General features: G+C 43.6%; 1 protein-coding gene across 7 annotated transcripts in view; it reads right to left on the bottom strand.

Annotated features, from left to right (window-relative positions):
• Nucleotides 1-17,712, bottom strand: part of PDZD2 (PDZ domain containing 2) — a 201,760-nt gene that overhangs the window by 162,364 nt on the left and 21,684 nt on the right. For 5 of the 7 annotated variants that reach the window (XM_077171342.1, XM_077171341.1, XM_077171345.1 and 2 more), the window contains one exon: nt 13,521-13,596. The exons of the other annotated variants lie outside the window; for them this stretch is intronic. The gene's annotated coding sequence lies outside the window, so the exon portion shown is untranslated. The remainder of the gene's footprint in view (nt 1-13,520; nt 13,597-17,712) is intronic. 7 annotated transcript variants of the gene reach the window in all.

Here is a 17,712-nt window from a genome sequence, read left to right as displayed (position 1 = left end):
AGGAGGGACAGGGACCTGCTGGAGAGAGCCCAGAGGAGCCACCAAGATGATCAGAGGGATGGAGCAGCTCTGCTGTAAGGACAGACTGAGGGAGATGGGACTGTTCAGCCTAGAGAAGAGAAGACTCCAGTGAGACCTCATTGTGGCTTTTCAGTAATGGGGGGCAGACTTTTTAATTAGTTTAGTTTTTTAGTTTTCTTTTTAGTTAAAAAGATGGGGATAGACTTTATAGGAGGGCCTGTTGTGACAGGACAAGTGGTAGAGATTTTAAACTAAATGAGTGTAGATTCAGACCAGATGTAAGAAATCAATTTTTTTTGTTATGACAGTGACACAGGTTGCCCAGAGAGGTGGTAGATGTCACATCCCTGGAGACATTCAAAGTCAGACTTGGGCTGTGAGCAATCTATCTAGTGAAAGGTGACCCTTGCCCATGGCAAGTGGGTGGGAACCAGATTATCTTCAGAGAACCCAGCCTATCTTACAATTACATAATTTGCCAAAAACCAGCAGAAAGGCTACTACATAGAACAGGACCACAGGACCATGATGTCTGTAGACCTCATCCTTCAGTCTCTGCTTTAACAAATGTGCATGGTTCAGAAAATAAGTTGGATAAGAAGCACAAAAACTTTCCTCTTAGTCATTATTTTAAAATTATTATTAAATCCTTCTCTTATTTTACTTCATGGTCAAAAAGAAGCACCATTTTGCTTTGCCAGCAGCATTAAAAAGCTTTCACACCTGTTCCCAACAGCATTGCTACACAACCTCTGTTCACTGAACACATTTGCAACTCAGGAGCAATTACTCCTGAAGCATATTGCAGTTTAGCCTGCTCATTTGTCTTCTAACAATTATTCTGCTTTTCAAAGAAGAAACTCCTCCCCTCACATGAGCAGATGGGGAAATGTCATTTCTCGTTCTTATAGAAGCTTTGACCAATATTCTGACTTGGGCATTAAATAGAGCAGAAGTCTGCAGAGCTACCTATGCTTTATGGCATACATTTTTTTATGCATGAGCTCTGCTGTCAACAATGTCAGCAGGAATATGCATGATGTTACATGCCGTGTTTGTCAGCTGGTCGCTTACTATGCAGCAAGGGCCCGGGAGCAGCAGAGAGTGGAAAATCAGAGCCCTCTTCATTTAAATTTATAATCTGCAAAATCAGGACAATGAAGGAAAATACCAGAAACTGGCCCAAGCAGTAGGATTCAGACCAGGATTCAAGATGCTGAAAGTGCAGGAGTGCTCAGGAGCTGTAGTGATGACTCAGCCCATGAAAAAATGTGAGAGGCAGAGAGGCACACAACTGCATCAGCTGGAGCACACTGACAGCCAAGAGGCAGCAGGGCCTGCCCCAGACCAGAGCAGGACAAAAGCAGCTGAGTGACAAGGAGCACAGGGAAAGAGGAGGTGTCTCTGCTCAGGCAGCACCCCAGGAATGTGAGTGGCAGTGGTGGGGACTTGTTCTTGGGGACAGCTAAGAGGGGTGTGAGGGATGCACTTGGCACCATTCAGAGCATCACTGGAGACAACAGTGTGAGGAGGGCACACAACAGCACTCTGTTGTGGCCAACAGCTGGCAATGGCCACTACACTGCAAATCAGTTTGCATTATAATCTCGTGGGTGTGCATGCTCGAATCATGTCATATTTGGTTTCCAGAAAAAGATCTGTCATTGTATTTTTCAATTTTTTTTTGTGGAGGAGAAGGAGTAAAAATTAGTTTTCATTAAAAACTACTGACTTTTGTACTGCAGTGAAGATGAGTGGAAAAAGTAAGGTTGCCAAAATAAAGAAGAAATGTAACTGCATTTCACTGAACAAATTTCCTTTGAAACCTGGGATAGGCATTATTCTTCTCAGGGAAGCAAGTCAGTGACAGTGGGGAAGGAGGAGGCAAGCAGCTATGGGAGAGGTGAGCTGCACATGGCACAAAAAAATCTCCAAAGCAATATGTAACAGTGAAACATGCATAAGATTCCGCTGTGCTCACCATCAGGAGGTACCAACACTTCCAATATTTAGCTGCTCTTTACAACTAAGCTACCAACACTGCTTAAGACTGTGTCTAACAGTCGTTGGAAAGAGAATGGAGCAGCCACATTTAGTTCCAATAAACTACTTATCTGCAGGTTTTCATCCTGCTAACTATTTGCTAAAGATGTATTTTATAAACTCCATATATAATAAAGCAAACTGTGGCATGCAGGTCACTATTGTTACCTATGAACTTTGCCATCCCATTTAGAGGCTGGAGGGGTTTATTTGATTTTTACATCAAGCATCAAGCAGCGAGGGTAAAACAAACAGCACAAAGCAGTTAGTCAGCCAAGTTTCAGTGCCGCTGATGGGACCCAAGCAGACATCTCAGTGATGTGCTTTGGCTCTCAAACCAGACTACTGGGAGCACAAAAGAATTGATAAAACAGTGAGTAATTATGCATAACAATGGCTGAAGGATGCAGTTGCAGATGCAGCTGCTAACACATCTTTAAACTGTTGTTCTGTTGGCAAAACGAGTGCTTACAAAAAGTAAAAATTACTGCAAGTACCAGGAAGATTGTGCTGCATACCCTTTCTTGTCTCCAGAGGGAACAAAGACTTAAGTGTTGGTATGGTTGAGGACCCTTCTTGCGTGTATTTTGTTTCTATTTTGAGTTGTTCTTATAGCATAATTGTTCTCCTTTGCATACCCTAAGGGTCAATGTGAGGTTGTGTTCCACTTTTCTGGAAGAGCTATCAGAATGCTGGTTGCAAACTTGCCCTCTTTCTGACCTGTTCTGAACTGAGTGTTTACATATGCAACTATTTCTCCCCTTATTTCCAGACCTTCATTCAGGGATCTGCTTAGAGACTTCCCCTTTTAACCACACATTTCAAAAGAGCATTTATGTCCCCAGTGATGCCTGTGCTAGATTTGGACGTCTGAAATCCTGTCTTCTCTTCCAAAGTCAGGAAAGGTTTTTGGCTGTTTTCAGCAGCACACTGAGTACCTCTCCTGGTGCAAAGGAGGGGACAGATCTGTGCAGCTGGGGACACACCAGTGTGCCACCAGCCCACAGGGCTGGGCTGCACCTGAAATTCCAACAGGATCCAGGGCATGCCACCAAAAGCTTTTGCAGCAGACAGAACAAGAGTCTGCTCACTCTCACCCCCAAAGAGTCTGGAGCATAAAATATCTTGTCTGATATTCCTCTATCAGACAAGAATAGGAGACTGTGGGGAGGTTGGTGAGACAGACACAGACTTAATTTGAGAAGTTAAGCCATTTTATTCATGGAACTGCTCTGCAACACTTACAGTATTGACATGAGCAGACTGTAATTGCCAGGATTGTTTTCTGCTGAGTTCTCACTTTCCAAAAAGTCATTACCCAATCAGTATGGAAAGTCATTAGCTAATCCCCTTAGGATCAGACTGTTAACAGAATTTGGTGGGCTGCCTGGACACTAGCTGAAAATGTTATATATCAACACAGAAACGAAGGAAACATCTTAAGGATTACTCAGCTGCACTGGACAGAGCCCCTGCTCAAAGGCTGGGTGCTTTTCTGTGCCAACTTCAATCCAGCCAATTGCCCAACTCCGTTCTGGGAGAATTCCTGACCTGTCGTAAATTGTGCCAGTCTACAGTCCCCACGGTCACTGCTGCACTTCTGACAGCATGTTTCCTGTGCCAACGAGAGGAGCTGCAGAGGTGGCTCTGCACTGGTGGAGAAGGTGACCATCAGTGGGCAACCCACTGTGTTGCAAGATAAAGCAGGCATGTGCAAAACCCAGATTAACTAATGCAAAACTGCGGGCTAAAGAAGAAAAACAACCTAAGGATTAAAGATTAGAGTGTAGAGAATTGGCTGAGGCACAGGGAATATATAGCTGGCAAGGGATATCAAGGATACCTGGATTTAGCAAAATCAGGGAAACTGGGGAAAGAGAAAATTGCAGTTTGAGATGAGGATTTGCAAGGACTACTTCTTAAGAAAAATTCCAGGCAGAGCCCTGTGGTTTGGTGGGAGACTATTGCTGGCCAGGGTGAAGGCAGCTGGGTGCCAGCTTGGCTAAACAACTTTTCTAGAAGTAATGATTTAGCTAAGGCACATCTTGTCTCTAAATGCATGACAGCTCTGCTTTTTTTTTACCAGTTAATTTTCCATTAAAAATGTGTCTTCTGATGAAAGACAGCCATTCGTGCTGAGCAAAAACTGGTGGTTACCATGGGAGAGAAAATAAAATTCAATTCCCAGTCGGTCTGCAAGTTCCAAGTACTTCCCTAAATGAGCTGCATGCATGCAAAACATCCCCCATGGGATCCTGACACAGAGGAAGGTGCCCTGCTGCACAGGCAGGAATATGATGATGATTTGATGACCATCTGCACCTGGTAGCATCCATAATATGTTGGTGATGGAAACATGTAGAGGTAGAAAAGAAAAAAAATCCACCCTGATTTATAAAGTAGAATTTCACATTTCTAAAGAGATGGCAATACAAAACTATGTCAAGACACCAAGTGCCCCTTGGAAAATATTGTGGGTTTTTTGGTTTTACTCTCCAGAGTTCAGCCCTTACAGAAAACAGAAGCCTTCACCCAAAACTGTGAGCACCCCAGCTGTTTTGAAGAATTCTCCCAGCATCTGTGGGCAGCAGAAGTCCTAGCATACAAAGCACTTTGTCTTGGATGCAGATATCTTGTTCTCTGCATATAAGTCATTATACCAACTGTGCTGCTGTCACAGGCACTTTTGTCAAGCCCAGGCAGAGCGCATCAACCCTCTTCAACAACATACTTATTGTCTGCAACAAAGCACTTGAATGTTTTGCAGAAAAGTGGTTGAAAAAGGAAAAAGAAAATCCCCTGCCTTCTGCAGATGCACATCCTTAGGTTAGGCTTTGCTTTGTTATACCCAAAGCACTAAAACCTGTCTTAGCTGGAGGAGCAGCTCCAGCCTGCACACGTGTGTGATGGCCAGACCCAGAGGCTGTTCCTTGCATGGCTGCTCAGTGTTTCCAGCCTGTTGACACAGGCACCCACGAGGGACTGGCACATCCTTCCACACCAGTGCCCAGCTCTCTCCACGGGCAGCAGCAGCAGCAGCCCAGGCAGGCAGATGCTCACACCATATTGTTCATGGTAGCCCAAACTTTGGAGTGTGTAGCATGGGAAACTGCCCAAAAGGCCAGGCCAGGAGCAGGCTGCAGCCTGGCATCACACTGGCAATTAACTTTGGCTGTCTATAATCTGAGGGGAGGACACGCCATGCCACATCACATGGCACAAAAATCCCTCCCAGTGATACCAACTGCGCTTTTTATAAACTAAGTACCAGTTTCTGCTGCAACACTTCTTCCAAGAAACTGAAGCAGAGTGCAAAATAATGCTTGGAACACACTGATTTTGTACATGTTGAGAATCAGGACAGCTACATCACAATATTTTGCTGAAGAGAAATATTAATTGCAGGTCTGTGGCACTACCTCCTTTCTTTGTGCAAAATATTAGTGATATAATCTGTATCCATGGTACAGAAACTGTGATCTGTTGAATAAATTTGGAACTGTAATTTACTTAGTGTTTTCTTCCCCCCTGTTTTTTCATTGCTTTTAGGAGAAAACCCTCCCACACAGTCAAATATTCAGCTGCAAGAAAATACTCTGAAGTCATTCAAATCCACAAAGTAACTCAAGCTCTGGTTGTCCCCACATTTACAAAATTGCCCTGTGGTATTATGGAAGATGCACAATTTTTGCAGCAGGGTTTTAAGGTAAGAAGGAAGAATAAATGCCCATGATTCCCTAAATCTTTCTATCCTATATTTTGAAAGGAAGTAAGAAGCATTTAAATTGTTGCTGTATAAAAAGGAACTTCAGTAATATTTTGTGTTAAAGAAAATTTTTTTTCTTGATTACATGTGCTCATATCTGCTAAAGTCATCTTTATAAAGAGGTTCAAAAAAACCTTAGAAATAAAGATAGCCATGACAGATTATAACCAGCATTTTTCCATGAATCATCTCCACTGCATACAGTAAGAAAAATTCCCAGACAACCTAGTAGGTGACCAAGAGAAATAGTCCAGATTTTGGATATTTTACTGCAGAGGTGGTGTCCCTCTGTGGAAAGGCTCAAAGAAAGGAATATATGTATGCTCAGAAAGAGAGGTCTGAACACATTAAGTCTTCAAAGCTGTGCAAGGCTGCAAAAAGGACAGCAGTGAATTGTACTATGTGTCCACTGAGAGTAAACCAAAACTTAATCAGCTTAATTGCCAACAAGGGTTTTTCTAGGGTACAAAGTAGAAAAACCTGCAAGGAGAGGGCAGTGGAGCAAACTACTAGAAGATGATTTTGCCTTAGGCTTTTTGAAGAATAGGCTAAATAAGCTAGGACTCACCCATCAGGGATGGCCTAAGCATATTGTTCTTTTCTAAGATGGGCAGCTGGATTCCACAACTCCCATTATCCCTCTGGACCTACATTTTGTTGACTTTCTGGTCCAGAAATCTCCTCAAAACAAAAATAGTCACCCATCAGAAGACAGACAAAAATCCCTAAAGGCTGAGAGCACTCCCACAGAATACTGTGCTCTCTCTAAGAACAAAGACATATTTTTTTTTCCATACTGACCCCAAAGCACATTGCAGAAAAACAGATATTCACAGAGTTGAAGTCAATACCCATCTAACAGCAGCTAGGCACGGGTACAGCAAACATCAGTGGAAGAAAAGTTTCAGCTCTGATTTCAAGATCAAAGCAGACACTTTCAATCACCAAGCAAAACAGAGATCGTGTCATTCAGCCAGAGACAATCATTCCCAAAGTACCATCAGAAAGAAAATCCATGAGTGAAACAGGACAGGCAGCTCCACTAGTGACAACGAGTGCCATTACCTTGGTTACAGACTCACAGGAAATTCAAATAATTTGCAGTAGCAGTGCACTGGAGATGATGAGTCAGAGACATGTCTGGTCACGGAGCTTCAGATCAAGACCAAAGATCCCCTGGCTTCCTACTGAGCTCTGGATGTACAAGAGCACCAGTTCAGTGTCCACAGGCAGCGCAAATGTTTGGGATCCCTCTAAGTTTCTGCAGTTTGTGCAGCAGCAGATCTCACCAGAAGGGTGAGTATTTTCAAAGATATTCCCCTGAGGCAGAGGAAAACATCTGGCACCCCCCTAAGAAGCGTTCCCTGCCACCCACACTTGGGCTGGACACCACATTGTGCTGTCAAAAACCTCAATCTGTTTTTAACAACTAAGGAAAAACATTTCCGGCAAAACGAAACTTAACCTAAATGTTTCTCTGCCAAGTGATGCCGCCTCCTTTCTGGTTACATTTAGAGGGGTGGAAATTCACGAGTTAGAAAAACAAATCAGTAAATCAGTGGACACTGTCCTCCCCCTGCCAAAAAAAAACCCAAAAAAAACCCCACCAAAAAAAAAAAAAAACCCAAAACAAACCAAACAAATAAAAACAAAACAAACAAAAAAACAAAAAAAAAACCAAAACCAAAAAACAAACAAACAAACAAAACAACAAAAAAAAAAAAAGAAAAAAAAACCCAAAAAACCCCAGAGAAAATTAAAAAAAAAAAAAACACACACCAAAAAAAACCAAACAAACAAAAAAACCCCCTCTCAAATGAATCTAAGTTCTACCTTGTCTTGGTTTCTAGTTGATCTAAAACTCACAAGCCTCCCATGTGAAAATGCCAGAAAGGAAGCAGGACACCGACTGCCTCCCCCTGGGATACACACATGCACAAGGAGGCAGCAGCAGAGGATTTTCAGCCAAACCCCAGGGAAACCAGCTGTGAGAGTGAGCAGCTCTTCCCCAGAGAACCATGGAGCAGAAGCCAACAACTCCCAGTTGCAGACAGATTTCAATTTTCAGGGCTGAGCTCAGTAAGCCAGTGTTTAAATCAGAGACTTACTCTTTTCTTGCATCTAATTAACAAAGAGGAAAGAAAAAGCGAATTGCCTTTGAGAAGGTGATGGTTCTGGTGTGCTGGCCAACTGATGAGGTTTGTCAGGACTCAGCAGTATTTGCTCTCTGCAGTCTTTTATTGCATCCCCATCCTGTAATGTCTAAATGCTGCATCTAACACCATATACCCAAATGCACCCTATTTTGTATTCCCGGGGTATAGATGGGGTTATTTGCTGCTTGCTGCAGCTCCTTTGTGTGCCTTCTCCAGGCAGCATATTTCTGGAGTTTGAGGATGTGGAGCTGAACCATTCCAACCATCAAGTCCCACCCCCAACACCATCTCTGGCCTCAGTGCCTCTCCATTAAGCCTCCTCTTTCAGTTTCACAATTGGCACACACTTTCCAATAATATTTAAGGAAAATTATGATAAAAAATATGCAATCTACCCCTGATATTTGCCAAAACAAAGATGCAGGATTCTAGCATTCAAAATCATGCAGGCATCTTAATCCCAGTCCAGGGTTTCCAGGACCTACCCTGGTCATGGGAGATCAGACTGGTTTGAAGAGTTTCTTGACATCCTGCCTTCCTGTCCTACTTTTTCCAGCTACCCGAAAAGAGTTTAATTAAGCCCTTCTAAAGGACATAAGAAGCACTGACTTACTTAAGAAGCTTACAAATGAACAATCAAATTACTGAGTTTTGGGCTTCATACTTAGATGACAATTGAAGATACATGGACAAGCATGAAAGAGAAGGGCAGTGCACAAGCCTGCTGTTCATACAGATGCATGGTAACACCAGGCACAATATTGTCATTCCCTCTAAATTCATGATTTCATGTACCTCAGACAGGGATCTCTGCATATCTGACCCCATAGATACAACTTGATATTGCATGTCCTCATTGCATTAATTCCCTTTTATTGAAAGGATCTGATGTTATTAATTTTTACATCCATTCAATTTCATGTGCTTTTTCCCTGACAAATACTTCTAAGACAAAATAATTAAAAAATCACTGCAATTAAACCCTTTGTGATGGCTCCCATTTAAAAAAATAATAGCCAAAGCCATGAAAGAGAGCCAGACATTAATTAATAAATGCATTTACAAAGCAAGCTCTAAACACCTGACAAGACTTTGCCAGAAATACTCAATAGCTCCAAGTTTCTGTTCAAAGCCTCACTAAGTCAGGTGGTAAATCAATTCCAGCTTGTCCTCTGACACTCAAAAAAGTCTTAGGTGCTTCCAGAATTTGAAGAGGGGGACAGGCAGGCCAAGGCCATAAAGCAGAGGAGTCTCACACCAGATTTCCTTAGAGCTATTATGGTGTCTATCATGATTTAGCTTAAAAACCCTACACAATATAGGCCAGCTCAACAATGATCATCATCATGAGTCCTTTTGTAGGAAAGGTGCTTCTCAAAGCAGAAGTAAATGGACAGTAGTTTGTTCATGGCCAAAACAAGCCTTTTAAAGTCTGACAAGGGTGAACCCAGGACCACTCTGCAAGCTGAGGTTTTCCTGTTTGTTTTTTTGTTCAGCCTGATCAGCTGGTGGTGGCCCCTCCAGACAAGTATTTTGTTTAGATAAATTGAACATTACACTTCAGGACACAACATTTCAGCCATCAAGGCCCCACACAGGAGCTGCAGATGGAGCAGAGGATGGAGCAGAGCCTGGCTGCCTCCAGCAGCCCCTTCCTGAGCATGCAGAAGCCAGGCACGTTCTAATGACCCAAAGCCCCGCAGTGGTACCTCTCCAGTGCTGGCAAACACTGAGGAGGCACATACAGACTTCAAAGAGGGAAGGGAGTATTTCATAGGAGATATTTTTAAGTTAGACAGAAAAGAAGATTCTCTTTTACTTACATTACACACAAATATTCAGTTCCCCTCTATCTTATTTTCCCTTTCTGTGTGTGTTTGCAACATTTCTGTAGATGCTGTCTCTGGTTAAACAAAACATACTTAATTGTCCTGTTGCATGCTCAGCTTTTGAAGCCAACAGTTCTTTGTACCAAGGCATAAAATATAGTCCTATAGCCAGAGTTAAATAAATTACTTAAGAAATCATCCAGCTGAAATAGGTTTTCCACGATTACAATAAATTATAGATGTGATTTGTTGGCATATTAGTTACAGATGCATGTGTACCAGTCTGCTGGCCAAAACATTCTAAGATCAAAGGAGAAGCTGAAAGTGGACAAGATTATTTATTATCGTGATGAATACCATGCTCAAGAAGTCATCATCACAGCCGTGGGCTGTGCAAGTCCAGAACAAACAGACACTGTCCTCAAAAACTGCGTGCTGAAGCAGAGATCATGAAACAGATCCAGGGACAAGTCAAGGATGAATTAATGCATCAACTACTCACTTTTAATTTCACTGTATTAAAAAAGTGTACTTAAATCGCTTTCTCTGCCTCTGTCATCGTGTAACCATTATGTAAGACAGTATAATTAAAAATAAACTTTTCACTCCCCAGCAGCACTTATGCAATAACTTTTAATTAACTAAGATCCTTCATGTTCAAGAGAACATTTAAGGAGTTTAAGTTATAATTCATTGCCCTTCTTCATAGCTTCACATTCAAATCCTCTAACATAAAGTATCTGCACTTTTCCTCTCATCTCTCCACTACAAAGACGGTTTGTCAGATTTTATTTGGTTTTATCTGCTTGCAAGATGCTGTCTCGGGGTCCTAAAAATGCAGGGACATATTTTGTGCAATCTGTCAGCAACTGTCTTCAGATGCAAGGCTACAGGGAGTTGATGAGCTCTTTTCTTATCAGAATGAGTCACAAAAATGGATTATCCACTCTTAATCCTCCCTACACTGGCAAATTTCTTTATTTGTTTTGTACAATAAAAATAAAATAAAAGTTAAAATTGGCTTGATGAAACCATATAAGAACAGCTTTCCCTTGGAATGCTCTGGCAGAAGAGAACATCACTCTGCCATTTTAGAAAGCCACAGAGTTTCCAGCACCTGTTCCATTCTTCTCCAAAATCAAGCATTCCCCTGCTTCCAGGACCCATTCTGGCCCTATGGATGGTGTCCCCCATCACTCTGGGTTTTTGTCATATCTTCTTCCCCCCCACATGATATTCTATATTTTTGGGGATTCTTTAATGCTTTTTTTGAAAAGTCATCTTCTCTCCACAAACTTAACAAACAAGACATCATTTAACCTGTTTTTTTAACAAAACCATAAAAGTCTTTTTCACCGTAAAAGTCTTACTAATCTGCATTCGCTTGAAATGCAAATATTTTTCACAAAATTGTTCTGCTAATGTTCATGAAAGCCAGCACCTTACAGGATCACAACCCCCTCACTGAAACTCTCTTTCAGTTAAATCTCAAAAGAACAAAACCTGAGCTTGGGTAACCTTCCATCCATTTTGAAGGGGGATTTAGGAAGAGAAGTGTGAGTTTTGCTGCTGTTTGCTAATCCAAACAGAGAGAAAAAGGAATCCAAACTGCCTGAGAGCTCATCCCTGAAAATAATGTGATTTTCCTATAGGATTTTAAAAAATGCATCTCTTCATAGATTTGAGCTTAAAGAGGAAAAAAGTAGGAAAAAAAGAGGTCTTCATACTTCTAACATATGGTCCATGGCCAAATTTTAGTGCAAAGCTGCCCCATCAGGCAGCAAGCTGATGGACAGAATGGTTACCAGGGCTTCTTCTTTATGGTTATTTCCTTGCTTATTGGATTTGGATTTTTAGCTTCACTCTGAAATGCTGCCATGCTACACTGAGTACAGAGTAGCTGGCATCACTTTAAAGGCCCCGGCAGATCTCAGTCAGCAAACCAGATTAGTTACACCATGCAGGAAGGAGGGCTTGTGTGTTTTGGGGAGCGATGGGGAAGCAGGAAGACATCCTGTTGTGCTGGTGAAAGGGGCACTGGGGCAGGGAGAGGGAGGGGAGGGAAACAAGCCTGCTCTGAGATTCGACTTTCATCTCAGCCAGCGTGCTCCACTAAACTGCACAAGGCCATTACACACGGGCACGGCTCGCGCGTCCTGGGAGAGCCTGGCAGGCTGCACCGCACGTGAACAGCCTTGCTGCCAGAGCAGAACTCGGTGTCCTGTCATGCCACATCAAACCCAGGTTAGTGAGCGCTGCCAAGGCCGTGGAGCAGCACGGTCAGTGTCAGCACCAGCGCAGGAAGCATCCCAGAGTGCCTAGGCAGCGCTGGGCAACGTCCCTGTGCTCCAGAAAACATCCCACACCTCAAGGGCTCATCTCCCACCCACATGAAAGAGGCTTCACCCACTGCCACTGTGCCATACCTAGTTTGCCTGTCACTTGGAAGGGGGTTTGGGGCCAAGAGCTTCCTGTAAATTACTCCTTTCTCTTCTTTCCTTTCTGGAATTAATTAAATGAAGGATCTGTTTGGCCCATGGAGTAGGTGAAGTGCAGAATTAGATTTTATCTCAGTCCGTTACAGAAAGTTTCAAAATGGAGACAAATTTTCAGTCATAGGTTGATAAAAGTTATTATAAAAAATACAGTGTGAAAGTGTGAAAGGATTTTTTCCTTCTACAAACCATTTTGAAATACATGGTAAATTCAAAGCATGTACATCATTAATGAATTATAAATGACAACTACAGATGAACTGAATAAGGAGAAAACTTTAATTATTTTAAGATTTTCTTTTCCAGTTTTTCAGACAGACAAAGAAAAATATTAAAGCAGAATCATAAATATTACTCTGCAAGGAGAAACAAAAAAGTCCCTCACATGCTACCTAAGACACCAAACAAAGTTAAACATATTTGACAATCTTCCATTCATTAAAATATAAATTTGGCTAATCCCCTTGGGCTTAAGAATTTCCAAAATTTAGCCTAATGTGTCCTGGGCTGCATCCAGAGCCCCGTGGGCAGCAGGGCAGGGAGGGGATTCTGCCCCTCTGCTCTGCTCTGCTGAGACCCACCTGGAGCACTGCATCCAGCCCTGGGCTCCCAGCACAGGAGGGACAGGGACCTGCTGGGGTGAGCCCAGAGGAGGCCACCAAGATGATCAGAGGGATGGAGCAGCTCTGCTGTGAGAAAAGGCTGAGAGAATTGGGGTTTATCAGCCAGGAAAGGAGAATATTTCAGGGTGACCTAATTGCAGCCTTCCAGGACCTGAAGGAAGCCAACAAGATGGAGGAGGACTATTTACAACAGCCTGGAATGACAGGACAAATGGAAATGGTTCAAACTGAAAGACAAGATTTAATTTAAATTAGGTATTAGGAAAAAACAGTACAGTGAGAGTAGTGAGGCACCTAGCACAGGTTGCCCACAGAAGTTCTGGGTGCCCCATCCCTCGAAGTGTCCAAGGCTGGAAGGGGCCTTGAGCAACCTGCTCTTGGGAAAGGTGTCCCTGCCTATGGCAGAGGGGTTGGAATGAGATGATTTTTAAGGTCCATTCCAACTCACCAAACTATGATCTCTAACCTAAAGTTAAGGTACCATCTTTTCCCCTCTATCCTCTCACTTTTTTTAAAATATTTTGGCACTTTTTCCACTATCAAAAGAATCAAAAGAAGAGAAAGTTATTTTATTATTTGGGACCTACCCCTTGGAAATGCTGCATCCTCAGTAGCCAGATTTTGCTTAGGGCACGACTCCCTTCCCAGTCAAAGAATTGTACCCTGCAGCAGAGGAGATAAAGGAATAGCAAAACAATTGCATGAAATGTTATGTATATCTGGGAATTACACAACCTTATCAATACAAAAAAAGCATGTAAAAGGATGAAAACATATTAGGTCATGCCCTGGTCACCAACCACTAGTTCCCTTTCCACTGTGATCCTCCTATCTTTGCCTGCACCACCTCTGACAACGCTCCTGATGCCCTCACTGACCATCACTCAAGGGCTGGGTGACAATCTTTGCTGCATGCCTGTCACCTCTGGCTTGCACCTTACCTCCCCAGGAAGAGACACATGCAGTGCATAAAGATGGTCTTTCAGAACCATAAGATTATTTTAACATGACATGCGCACAGAGTGCCATCTTGGGGCAACCTGCTATGAAGTTTTCCAGACATTTTCTCACTGTAGGAACTACAGACTGGATTAATTTCAGCTCAGTTCTGCTGCATGTATTATATATCTGAGTGCATGTCTGAGCTGCTTGGAAAGAAAGGTGGCTTTTTGAAGGGACAATTGATTGGATTTTTCTATTCATCAGTGTGAAGGCTACCTGAGCTGCCCAGAGCACTGCTAGATTCTATGCCCTGAATTCAGGAGCAAAAGCTCTGACAGCATTTATTTTTGGTCAGGCGACTGCACATATATACACACACCTGTATAATGATTAAATTAATAAAACCACAGAAAACACAGCCTGCAAGAAATCAAGACTTTGCTTTTAAGAAGTCAACCATTGCACAGGGGGAAAAAAATATGAACAGCCGATTCTTGGAGAAATTACTAAAAATTAAAGCACTAGCACACTGGCAGAAGAGCTGAGCTGCTCCTACTATTCTCTTCTGCTGTGGAGGCAGTGCAAAGCAGCTGGTCTCAGGGCTTGGCTCTGCTTGAGTCCATGCAGGATCAGTCCAAAATCAGCACCATGTCTTACCTCTGATGTTCAGCCTTAGCCCCACACGACTCTCAAACCTGTGTGACAAACACGCAAACCCCACTGATAATCCCTCGGGTGGAGCAATGTGGTGGCACAGAGGGGTTTCCAAGACCTGTGCCTAGACCACAGGAGAGCAATGATCCAAAAATGACCATACAACATCAGTATCACACAGAGTTGTTACACAGCAGAGAATAAATGCTCTGAGGAGATGAAGAACTGTATTGTAGTAACACTTCTATCCTTCTTACCATAATTTAACACCAACAGGAAAAAATACCAGCCCTTTCTATAAATATACTTAAAGTATTACTACCATGTGTGTGGAGAAGGGTTTTTGCACTCACTTTCATTGCAGAGCTTAAATCCTGGCACGATCTCAAGTGAAAGATGAAGCCAGGGGTCTGCTGAGAGCCTGTGTGTGTACCACAAACCACCAGGCGCCCTGGTGCAGCCCAGCCCTGCCAGCAGCTCAGCTCCTGAGGGCCAGGACCAAAATAACCCTGTGGGAAAACTTCCAGAGCCACTACCTACCCACTTTAACAAATACAACTCACACTAATATTCAGAAGCTCCCTGTTTTATTCACTGAATAACAAATATGCATGAGAAAAACAGCAATGGAATTTAGAAGAAAGAGGTCTAATTTTAAAATTAGCCGCTATGAAGATGTATGAGAAGACAATGGAAAGGCAAAAAGAGAGGTTACAAAATAAGAATACATCATCTGTAGAACAGATACAAAAGCACTTTCTGCTTTAATACACAGGGATGCTATCTCCTGCACACAACTGTCCATACAGAGAGCATGAGCAGCAAAGCACTCCTATGGCAAATGCCCTAGGTTGGAACAAGCTGGTTTCTACCTGACAGCCATCAGGCAGACCCAGAAGTCCATCTTTCTGTGCCATTTCCTACAGGGCCGAGTGCTTGGACCTGAATAAGCATTTAGGAGAAGGAGGGATAGGCTATGAACAGTCTCTGCAGTGTGGCCACAAACCAAGCAACAGTGTGCAGAAGGGTGAGACCACGAGTGCTATCAGAAGGGCAGCTACAAGGAGTCCCCATCTGGGTGACCTCCTGCCCACATGATTGAACCTACCAGCCATGAAAAAGCATGGCAAAGTATGGTAAGTACAGCAAAGGAAACACAAAGGCTGCCACAGCACCAGACCAGATTTGTATTGAAGACCCTCTGATACCCCAAAGAATGTCTACACAAGTAGATTCACCCAGGATGAAGTAAATCTGGATGCAAGCCAAAATTACTCTTCTTGGAACATGGGATGAAATAAAATCAATTTGCAGTAAAAGCTCCAAAAAGTAAACTGTCAGGGAATTCATCACGAACAGCATCTCATGAGGACAGATCCTTATTTTCCTCCTACACACCTGAGATCCTTCAGCCAGGCAGGAAACCACCAAATACCAACAAAAACCATGAAAACAAATGTTCTCATGCTTTTCCTGTAGGCCTTTGCAGTAACAAGTGGGGCCAGTGCCAAGCAGAGAGAATGGATACTGGCAGCCTTGTGGTAAATCACTCCCGACCCAGACTCCAGCTTTTGGGAGAGAAGTTTCTGCAGCCTGCAAAGACAAAGTCAGGCCCCAGGCTTGCGTCACCCCACCCCTGAGTCATCCCACCACACAGATCCTCTCCCGTACCATCACTCCTCAGCCTGGCTCATGTAATTATTACTGCAGAGCTGCAATCATCCCTGTGCAGTCGGAGCAAAGCCGGCATCCCCACCCACACACAGAGAAAAGAGCCACAAATTCAGCACCTGAACACGAAACTGAGACCCCAGGATAAAAAGGGAGGCAGGGAGGGCTCCCCTCAGGCTCCTCAAGGGATTCAGGCAGGGGATGCTGCCTGAGATACAGGATGCCCTACATAAAGGGGACAGGAGAGGGGACAGAGAAGTGGTGGGGGATGGATAATCTGCCTGGCTCATGTCTGTGACCAGGTTATGTCAGGTGCTATTAAGGCACAAAGTGTGAGCACGCGTGTCTGAAACCCCGCTGCAGACTGCACCAGCAGCCTTGAAATGAAACCTCCTTTAAAAAAATAAAAATATTTTAAAAAGAAACAAGAAAACACCGACAACCAAACAGAAAACAGCACGCCATATGCAGCAGCTAAGAGAGAAAAACACGCACCCAGAGGTGCCCAGGGGAGCAGACCAAGGAGACCCACACCTCCAAAAGCACCCTCCTCCCCTGGGCTGAGGGCTCCCGCTCCGTTCCGCCTGCTCAGCTCCGCCGCCCATCCCCGTGCCCCCAAGGCAGAGCCGCAGCCGCCGGGGAGCTCTGCCGTGCCTTCAAAGAGCCTAAACTGGGTCAGCAGAACGGAGAGAAAAAACCTGATTAAAGCATGAAGAAAGCTAGCAGACCTGCTGGCTGAGAGACAGCAGAAGGCAGGGAAAGGCACTCACAGGCTCTGCATCTCCTTGGAGGCACAGAAAGACAAGGGCTGCTGGTCCCCCATTCCACAGCTGCAGGGAGGGAAATGTGTTTCTCAAATCTGTAATGGGATGCAGGCAACAGAAACACATTTGGGGATGGGGGAGTATAAGTAGATAAGTGTGTCCCTCTGTCCTCCATGCAGCATTCTGCCTGGGGCCTCCCTCACCCACATTTCCAGTCAATTTATTCTGACTTAAACCAAGTGAAACAATTTAAATCCATGCAAATCTAAAATCTTTCATGAGCCTTATGGCTACAACTTGCACAATCCTTTCTTGTGCCTGAATAAACCCAGAGATGTTGGAGGAAGAGCCCCAACAGCTGCCAAACTCAAGCAGCATCTTTTGGATGCAATTAAAAATGCTAACAGGATAAACAGGAGAGCATAAGGAGGAAGATTTGTTTCTCTGACTGAGTCTTCTGACCTTAAAATAAAACAAGCCAAAACCACTTCTGCATCTGCAGGTGAAGTGCAGCAAAAGGTTTGGGGGCTGCCAAGTTCCAGGAGGGAGGTGGATCCTTAAGAAGCACATGACTGCTGGAACTATAATTCGGGCGACATTTGGACAGAAAGTTTTGCAAACCACGGAACTCAGAGCAGCTGAGAGCTCTTGCAGTGACCAAGGCTTTACTGATGTCCAAACCAGGTGCTGGTGGACAACAGAGATGTTGTTATCCCCTGGTACTACCAAAACCTCCAGAATCACACAC

The sequence above is a fragment of the Agelaius phoeniceus genome, chromosome Z, assembly GCF_051311805.1.
Source record: "Agelaius phoeniceus isolate bAgePho1 chromosome Z, bAgePho1.hap1, whole genome shotgun sequence".
NCBI lineage: Eukaryota > Metazoa > Chordata > Aves > Passeriformes > Icteridae > Agelaius > Agelaius phoeniceus.
The sequence above is the reverse complement of the archived record's forward strand: the minus strand, read 5'-3'. Positions and strand labels throughout refer to the sequence as shown.